We start from the raw sequence: 10,621 nt of genomic DNA on the forward strand, positions 1-10,621 counted from the left end.
TGGTTGCATTGAGTTATATGGTATTGAAAATTCTTCGTTTTGGCGGAAAACTTTTGCTCTTTAGGCTCTAGATAGAATGATTATACATTGAGGAGTAAATAGTTGTCTAGTTCATTGTATATATATCTGGTTCACTACTCGAGTTTTCATCGAGTATAGACTCCAAAATAAAAGAGGAAAAAATTAGTTTACGTGCTGCATTGTGCGGTGTGTGTAGCCTAATTACTGCCTTGGCCCAAAGTATGTGTAGCTTAAGGTTATTCTAGATTTTTCACTTATATTTTCAGTTGCCGTCATGGGGTTCTGATTTTGGATATGAGAGGTTGGGGGGAAAAAACAGAGTTTGAGAGGCTTGAGTTGTGTGATGCTCTTGTAAGTTGTAATCTTATTCTTAATTCTGTGGCGGCTGGTGGTGGGTGTAGCTTTTGAAACGAGGGGGGATATTGTGTTATTATTTGCTTTTTCTTTCATATTATTGTGTTGATAGTAAAGGTTAGGGCTTTAATCCGTAACGCCTTGGACTTGGTGTGAGGCATCAATTTGAGAAACAAGTGTGATACATCTATCAGTTCCATCTGATCTCATTATCTCTTTTGTGCTATTCTGAAGAGGTAAAAACAATAGTACTTATAAAAACAGTAGCAGGATATCTAATAAAGAACAAATTTCTTCATTCTGTTCTATCCTGTGTTCATTATTATTTATCCCGTCACCTGTGAGTGTAATGTTCTGTGGCTATTTTTATATTTTAATTTTCAATCCTTTACTGTTTCTTTCGTCCAGGTACTACAAGTCACTGCCGCCCATAAGGCTTATGGGACCTTGTGCTTGTTGACAACTGTGGGCTATCAACTGGGACTTTATGATAAGTTAGATCTTGCCTTGTATTACCCATATGTATTTCATCGTTTTCAGGTATGGATAGGCGTTAATTATGTATTTTGTTGCTTAATCAAGACATTGCATGTTTATTCACTAAGTTTTCTTATTACTATGAGTAAAACTCTCTTCTGATTTCACTCTTAATTGTAGGTGTGGAGGTTGATTACAACCTTGTTTTTCCTTGGTGGCTTTTCCATTAATTTTGGGATCCGTCTCTTGATGATGTGAGTAAAACTTTGCTTATTTTTTCCCGTCTTATGGCTGTGTTTGATTGATGGTTTTTAAGTTCAAAATGAATGTTCAAAGTGTCACAAATTTTCTCCTTTTCAGGTTCCTATAGATTCTTGCTATTTAGGCTCCAATAATTCTGCCTTCCTGCAGCAGGTATGTATCTATAACTTGCATCTCCTTACAGATACTTAATGCTTTATTTACAGGTTAAATGGTGGAAGACAAGACTTCCGGGCAAGACTTCAGGTTTGTCTTTAAATAATTTTTGTCTGTCTTGGTAAATCTATATCTATGATGTTCAGTGAAATGATGCTTATAATTTGCATAATGTTTATCATCTTAAACCTGCGTTTGTCTGTCTTGGTTGTGAGATGCTTTAATTAGTGTGTCCTTCGTTTTATGAATTCTAATATATATTTTTTTTTATGTGTTTATGGATTTGACTCTCTTACCTTCTACTAGTTGCTTGGAAACTTTATTTTTTTTGAATTTTTGATTTTGCATGTGTTCATTTGTTATTTTGTTGGCTTTTGCTATTTCTTACAGGTCAATAGTTGCTTTGCTGGAGGAGATGACATTTTGTTGGAACATTTTGTCGAGGAGATTTTTCCCACCATCATTCTTTGATATAATGCGTGTTGAAGTAGTTCGAGCAAGTCTCAGTTAAATAGAGCACATTTTGGATACTTTGATATATCTAGTTTCTGTTTTCCTTGTTTTGAATGTTAAGGTTTTGGACATTGTATGAATTATGTTGTAGACGTAATTGTATTGCTAGCTTGGTAGATACTGATAACAGTTGATATGTTGAATGTTTTTATGTTTTAATTTGAATGTTCCTATTTAGATATATCACATATCTCGGAATTACCATTTATTTGAATGAATTCAAAAGGATATCAATAATAATTTTAAAAAGTTACAACAGTGTGAACATAACAAGGAAAAAAAGTTATTAATCTATATCGTAGTTATATTAAAGAGCTGTAAGAGGATGAAAATAACTTGTCTTAAACGCTATAATACTTCAATTTTATAGCGCTTTCTATAGCTCTTTTGAAACGTTATGTTTTCTTAGGACCTATTATAGCGCCCACTGTCCTAGCACTCTAAAAAATGCTATTACTAGTGATTAATAGCGTTTTTAGTCTGCTACTGATGTTGATATTTCTTGGAATTGAGGCCGGGTGGGGGAGTATTCCTCTTGTCCCCACCCCGTTATGATTCGGGGACTAAATTTTGTCACCATCCCCATCCTTGAGAATTGTCTCTTAGCCTCGCCCCATGGCAGGACCTTGTCCCGTGGGGAATATTGTCATTCCTATATATATACCACATAAATATAAAAGGCAAATGGGACAAGAATCCTTTAAAATGCATGGATTTAGATTTTTATCCTTTATTCTTAATTAATACTTTTTTAATCAAACAATTACATTAGCAAAAGGGTATTTAATTAAAAGTAAGAGATAAAAATCTAGAGTTCCAAACCTGTACACTCTTAAAAGTAAGTTCAGTAATTTTCTCAAATAATAATAAAATATATCTACACATAATTTGTAACTTGTAAGGCCCCAAACCCTTAAAATTTACTTTTTTCCAAGAAAAAATATAAGAACAGTTCGACTAACTAGAATTCACATTAAATTTAGTCTCATTAATTTTTTTTTTCTTATTATAGATCTTGTATACGTAAGTTAAGTTGCACTCCATAACATTATTTTTTTTTCCGTTTTGGCTAAAAAACTGACGACATTGATCGATTGTGAGAAATAATCCGCACACCCAATTTATTGAAGTACTAAATATATAAACACCGATTCATTAACTTATTTTTCATTCTAATTATTATATTCCTAATATATTATCAAAAACAATAGTATTCCTAATAAACATTTTAAATTTTAAAAATAAATATAACATCAAATCTTATTGTTTATGTTATTAGAACATATTCTAGTAGAATATGAAATGTATTCTTAGTGTCAAGAAAAAAATACCTTCGTAGAATATGAAAGGCATCCTACCAAAATATTAATAGCAAAAATGATAAATTTAAAATTAATGACAGAAATAAAATAGGGTTATATTTTTAATGCATTTCTTGAAAAATTTCCCCGATACCAAACTGGGTGGGCTGATCAGTTTTCTTGCCGAGAAGAAGAAGAAGAAGAAGAAGAAGAAGAAGAAGAAGGTCTATTATTTGTCGTTCTTTGAACGCCATGAGTGAATGAAACATATTGTTTGAAACTCAAACTTGATAACTGAATTATAACCATTATTATCTTATTCATTAACTAAAATATTGTTAGAAATTCAAACAAGGTTATAACACGAATTCAAACCAAATCTAGAAAATAAAATAAGATTGGTTAAAGAATTAGTGATATTCCATGATACGTAGCAATATTTCTCTTGACATCATCAATACAAAAAATAATGTTGTTGTTTTGGCCTAATTAAATGTTCAAACTGTGCACATGATTTGCCAAACTGTCGAACTTGAAAAATTATTTCGCAAAACTGGTAATTGCTTACCGTGTGAGGTACTGCCATAATTAATTATTTGTTTTGAAAAAAAAAAAAGAGAGAGCCATTTTAATTATTTGTTTTCTAAAAAAAAAAAAAAAAAAAAAAGGAGTATAAAACGCATTCCCCAATCCCCACCCACAAGTCTTCTGAGTTTTGTATTTCCTCTGTTGTTAATGTAAAGCGAAGGCATTATCCCCACTTCTCTTCTCATCTCTTGCTTGATCCGTCTTTCTTGTCCCCCAATTATTATATTCTTCCATTATTTGAGAATTATTTGCTTTGAAGTTTTGTTCTTTCATTCTTTTACTTGTTTGGATTAGGTTGCCGTATACTCTTCATATATTTAGGTTCCAATGGAAAGGGAAGGTTAATTTATGAAAGCTATTAGTTAAGTCAAGCTTAATCGGCAACAAAGAAATTAGACTCTGTTTATTTTACCGATTTGAGTTTAAAATTTAAATTTTGTTACAGAAAAAAACTCTTAAAAATAATTATATCTAACTTTTTTACTACAGTAAAAAGCTCTCAAATAAAGTCATATCTCAACTCGAATTAAAGATTTGAATCAACAAACTAAACGGGTCATGAATTTTATGTTGCGAAATTTTTTTTGTTTTATTAATTTAGTGATGAACACATGCATGCGTGTAAAATCCAATAAGATATATATTGCTAGGTGACTTTGACAGGTACGCTAAGGAATACTTGGAAGACTAGAATCTGGCTATAAGACAACCACTTGAAAAGAGAAAAATAAATAAAAATAAATAAATAAAGTACGAGTTGCATGCATGCGGATTACAGCTAATTGTTAAATTTTTCATTAAAAAACTAATCTATTGCTAATATATAAAAAAGGAACGGAACTTACTTTTGTGCCTATATTTTGTTATGGTCAAAATTAGACGAATAACTTAAGGGATTGTGATAGTTACTTCAAATTTAAAATAAATATGAGTATGATTATATCATTTAAATATAATTATAAACACTAATTTATAAGAACGTTAACTTGATGGAAATCCAAATTCGTAGAAAATTCGAGTAATCCTCTATGGAAGACACGGAAATATGAAATATATATTATGGACTTACAAATCATTAGCGTATTGGATTTTTTTTTTTTTTTTTGCTGAATGAAAAAGGAGGATGGTTGGTGTTCTTATGCCCTCATTCAGTACCTATAATTAAAAGGAATCAACAAGTCCCACTCGTGCAATAGTTGACCGCGTAAATGCGTTTAGTTAGTAAATTCGTGTCATGGTTTGTGACTCGCTACAGTATTCTTTTTCAAAAAAATACATGTAAATCGAGAATAATTATGAATCATGATTCTGAATTTATGAACCAAACATATATTCTCCTCCCGCTCACAACTCTGAGGTACCAGTCCACCACTAGCCCCTTATACTCGTATTTGTCTTGTAGAGTTTTTGTATAGTTTATTGTATATGGTTGGAAATTGCTTCCTTTCCATTCATATTTATTTGAACAACTACTATACATGTCAACAAACTCGCAAAAGCAAAACGGTGTTTTCATAATCCTTTTTTTCGACGAAAAAAGAGGCATTTACAATGTATGATACATTCCATATTGAGCTGTGACAACCATAATATGACGACTTAAAAGTTATTGTATTGATTTAGAGGCCTTTTGATAAAGCTAACACTAATTATTAGTTTATGATAAACATGTACTTTATCAGATAGTAGTGCTTTTAAAAGAATTTATAAAAAATTAGAAGATGACTAGCAGAAAAGGAGCCACACTGAACTTCTTTTCTAAAATATAGATATTGCACATGCTATATAAGGAAGTTTATAAATTGGAAGGTGCCAACAAAAGGAATACATTGAGGGCTTCTTTGTCAAATCGTAAATGAATGTAATGAAAAATGTAATAAGATTGAAAAAAAAGTAAAGTAACAGGATTAAAAGTCATTTATTTTATTTTAAGTGTTTACTTAATTATTAGATAATGTAATGGGAAACAAACTTATTCCCTATTTTATGTTTATTAAAATTAAAAATAATAATATTGTGAATGTAATAACTAAAATATTCTTTTATATAATTATTAATCATTGACTATATAATAATTTGTTAAAAGTAAATAAGTAAATTTAATATTATTCCTTTGATATGACATGAATATATATATACTATTTAAGTACCTTATGCCTGTTTTTTGAACTTAATTGCCGTCTATGCAATTTAAGACGAAAGACAACACAAAACTGAAACTTATAATATTGCTTACCCGTTACCGGTAAGCTATAGTATTACATTTCGAGTAAGGATTAAAAGATACTTGTTTGAGAAGAAATTAAAAATATATTTTACTATTTTGAGGAAGGAAAATTTGGCTGAAATAAACCTTTCTCTCTCTCTTTTTACAAAATTTTCATTTTCCTACCTTCAAAACTATATGGCTTCTTCTTCAGTGTCATCCAACGGTACGTAGCAATTTTCAACCAATTTTAAGGAAAAAAAAATAAAAATAAACCCATGAATTCTTTGTTTCAAGTAGTTTATCATTTTGATATGAATTTAAATTAAGTTCATAAAATACAGATCATGTTGGGAAATTCGTGCCTAGTGAACAGTACGTCTTGCAGAAGCATGTTGCATTCTTCGACCGGAATCACGACGGCGTCGTTTACCCTTGGGAGACTTTTCAAGGTTAATTTTTCCATTAATTCTTTACTCGTATATACGCAATTTAAACGAAGGAAAAAAAAAAAAAAACTAAACTATGTCTCGGTTTCTTTTTAGGCTCTTAAATTATCTTATGGTTTTTTATTTTATCTCATGTTATTTTATTTTATTTTTTTTCATTTTTTTTTTCTTGTGGTTTATGCGTATAAAAGGATTTCGCGCAATTGGATGTGGAATTACCTTGTCAACTATTGCTGCGATCTTCATCAATGTGGGTCTCAGCCAGAAAACTCGTCTTGTATGTGTTTAATCTCTCTTTCTCTATTACAACTCTCCCTTAAAGTCAAGTTAAATATATATATATATATATATATGCGTTTTTAGAAAGTTGAGATATTTCTCTCCTGTTCATTCTTTGAAATAACAAAAATACACTTTTAATTGTCAGATTCAGTCAAAGTTATTTATGCAAAAATATTTTTTGGTAATGTATATGTAAAAGCGTGATATGTGTTTGATTTTAAGGATTAGTACAATTTTGTTGAGTCTAAGGAAAAATAACTACTTTAGTCGAAATCAAAGTTTATTACCCTCAAATGTTGGAAAACTTATAATCAAAGGTACCCATTCTTGGGATTCTTTTTGAGAATCATTGGGCCTGTTTAGAACCGTTTGAAAACGGTTTTTACGTATTTTGAGAAGTAAAAAATGAAAATAAAAATAAAAATAAAATGACGTTTGTTTAGTAAATATTTTAAAAATGAAAACGGTGGGAATAATTTTTGTGAAAGAATTAAAAAACAGTTGAAAGTTATTTTCACTTTTTTGTTTTCATTTTTTAGTACTTATCAATAATATTATAATATATAATTTAATAAACACGATTTCACTTTTTTATTATACTCAAAATAATCTCTTAAAAAACCAGCCAAAAGCAATTTAAAAATCGGTCTCAAAATGATTCTCAAAACAATCTCATTTTTACTTTTTATTGACAATAAAATCATTTTGAAACTAATTTCAAACGCACCCATTATTTCTTCTATAAAAAGTAATTGTGTTTTTTTCGCACAACTAATTTTACATAAATCTGATTTCAGAAATAAATTTTGTGTGATACGTAAAAAAACGAATGAACTTTGTTGGTTTAGAAAAACTCTGAAAGAATTTCAGTATTTTTAAAAAATACAAAATAAACTCTTAATAACATTTCAATTAAAAAAATTGTCATCATCACTATTTTCAGTATAAGCTGTTTGCTTATTCTGTTTGGATTGTCTTATCATTGATTCTCTTCTTCTCAACTATCCTAGTTTCGCTTTCCAGTTTAGTTACTGATCGGGAAATAATGCTACTTAAGCCTAATTGTGCTTTTATTCATCTAAACTATTAACTATGGTGCTTTTGGCATATTACCGCTTGTTAAAAAGGTTTCTTTGGCTTAAGGCCTCATTTATTTCACCTGTTTGAGTTAAAAAGTGAATTTATGATAAAAAAAATACTATAGTAAAAAAAGTTGAATTTAAATTTTCATAAAAAAAATATTGTATAAAAACTTGAGTTGTGATTCGAATTAACAAAAGCTGTTAATACTTTAGACGGAATTGACCCCAAAGCATGGCTACTACATGTCGTTTCTGCTATGAAACTTTGGAAATGATAAAACGACATCGTAAAATATTAGCAAATACATAGGTACGTACAACAGACAACTCCTATGGGCTAATTAAAGGTGTCAATTTGTATCACATATCGTATTCGTGTCGTGTTTTGATCGTTTCTTTCTAAATTTACAGTCAACCTGAACACGATCCGTGACATGAAATTTTTTAAAAGTCACAACACAAACACGACCACTTTACAGGTTGACACGACACGTAAAGATTTTGAGTATAACTATCATTATATCACAAATTCATAATAAAATAAAAAAATATGTAATGAAAAAATATGTATTTTTTAGTTTTCTACGAGTTTCATGTTGTGTTCGAGTTAAGCGGGTCCAACTCGAAATTGACATGTATTTTTCGTGTCAATTTCAGGTCGATTCAATTTTGATCTGAACTTCTTTTTTCTCAATCTTAACCCACGAATTTCATGTCATTTTTAAATCGTATTGTCGTGTCGTGACTCATATTATCAACTTTAGAGTAATTACTCCTACTGACAAAACAAGTCATTACTACCACTAGTTTATTTATTTATTTATTTATTTTCTGCCAAAGAGGCTAGAATATTGTGTTTGTTTCAAAAGGATAAGGATACTGCACGTGCCGTTCAGACACAGCGACACCATTGTGTTGTTTGTCAAAATGACTTTCGGGTTCGTTGACACGTGTTTCTAAATCATAAGATTTTCCGGAAACATTGGAATAAAGTTTCGTGAATCATGAAACTTTATATATATATATATATATTTTTTTTTTTTTTTGCTAATCGTGAAACTTTATGAATTATCACGTTATGTTTGTGAAATACTTGATTATTTTTTTTATGCGTAATGACAGATCAAAATTGTGCGGCCTCTTTCTTTAAAACGATAAATAAACTTCTTTTTTTCGTTCTCTTCTCTCCATTTTCAAACTAATTTTTGCTCTTTCACTCAATCCTATGTTTTGTTTATTCTACAGCTTAATTTTGAGAATATATAATAGAAACTTCTAAAAAAATCTACATAAGAACTATGATTAAAAAAAATGGAGGGCAAATTGAAAGAAATAGTACGAAGGGGGTAATAGTGGGCATGCAGCTGCCCTAGAGCTAAGCTGGCTCTGCCCATACAAAGATCAATTTTTCAGTCCAAAAAACTCTGATACATCAAATATGTAGAAGCGACGAAATCTTTATGACATATATATTAAAAAGACATAACAATAGGAAATTTCTTGATTCCTTACTAATGCTACACATTTATAACTTGTTATATAGAATAAATACATGTCACGCTTTTCAAATATAAACCCTTTACGTATGTACGTTAGGATGAATAGCATTAGCCATTGATTGCTGTAATGATTCCAATTCCAGTGATGATGAGCTTTTTGTCGTGGATACCATGGAAATTTCCTTATAATTTTTTTGGGTAGGAACAAACTTCCGGACATTTTACCCATAAGGATTTGTGAATCAGTTTGAGCCCGTGCTTTTTGTCATTGCGTGCACGTGTAACATGTTTTCGGTTATTCTTTCTCTCTCATTGTTTAGTTTTTCAAGAGTACTTTGAAAAAAAAATTTAGACCCTTCAATTAAAAAAATTTTAGAAGATGTCATATTTAATTTTTTTTACTATAATAAAAAATTCTTACATAAAGTCACATCTCAATTCGAATCAGCGAATTAAATGAGTCTTTAATTATAAAGAATAATTAATTATGCAAAACACAGAAGGCACATGATATTTGAATAATAGAAGGGAGTTATATTAGTTAAAAGCCAATCGTTATCGTTATCTTTATCTTGTCTTTATAATAGAAAAGGACCGATAACAATAGCAAAATTTTTGTTTCTCTTTTAGCGTTGGATTAATTAATCATAATAAAATGAACAGGATGTTTTGATTTTGCATGAGATTTTTCATTTTATTTAATTGCGTTTTCTTACATATTTGAGCATTGCAATTAGTATAGCTCGCTAATCGATGAAAGAACATAAAAAAGGACTGATAACAATAGCATTTTTTTTAAAAAAATAATAATAAAATGAATAGGATATTTGGATTTTGCATGAGATTTTTCATTTTATTTAATGTGTTTTCTTAAATATTTCAACATTGCAATCAGTATAGCTCGCTAATCAATGAAATAACACAAAAAAGGACTGATAACAATAGCATTTTTTTAAAATAATAAAATGAATAGGATGTTTAGATTTTGCATGAGATTTTTCATTTTATTTAATGCGTTTTCTTATATATTTCAGCATTGCAATCAGTATAGCTCACTATTGTTATCGAAAGGATTGATAACAATAGCATTTTTTTTTTTTTTTTTTTTTTTTTGCTTTTTGGCGTTGGAATCCATAACTAATAAACGCATAACTCGCTTATGCGTTTTCTTGGATTTTGACATTTCATGAAATATCAAACTTCGAATCTTACCTACTCCTTTATTCTAGCAGCGGGCTTTAATTTGATTAATTGTGGCGACTGGGACTCTGCCTTGGTTAATTAATACTATGAACCCAGCGTTCAATTTTAAATGAAAAAACTCAAGTATTGTGGTACTTAAAACGTTGGACTTTTTTTTGTTTTTTTGTGTCCCTCCTATTTTTGGTTATAATTCAGTCCCTCTCCCTCGCAATATATATATATATATATA

At 29.7% G+C, this 10,621-nt stretch overlaps 1 protein-coding gene and 1 long non-coding RNA gene across 2 annotated transcripts in view; both read left to right on the top strand.

The window, feature by feature from the left end:
- LOC21387500 (probable peroxygenase 4) overlaps window positions 1-10,621 on the top strand; it is a 24,126-nt gene that overhangs the window by 11,283 nt on the left and 2,222 nt on the right. The gene's annotated exons all lie outside the window — the stretch shown is intronic.
- On the top strand, window positions 773-1,965 carry LOC21387499. The gene is made up of 4 exons (XR_002903479.1): window positions 773-915; window positions 1,033-1,106; window positions 1,213-1,359; window positions 1,660-1,965. It is a non-coding gene; the product is annotated as an uncharacterized LOC21387499 (long non-coding RNA).

The sequence above is a fragment of the Morus notabilis genome, unplaced genomic scaffold (assembly GCF_000414095.1).
Source record: "Morus notabilis unplaced genomic scaffold, ASM41409v2 Scaffold816, whole genome shotgun sequence".
Classification (NCBI taxonomy): Eukaryota; Viridiplantae; Streptophyta; class Magnoliopsida; order Rosales; family Moraceae; genus Morus; species Morus notabilis.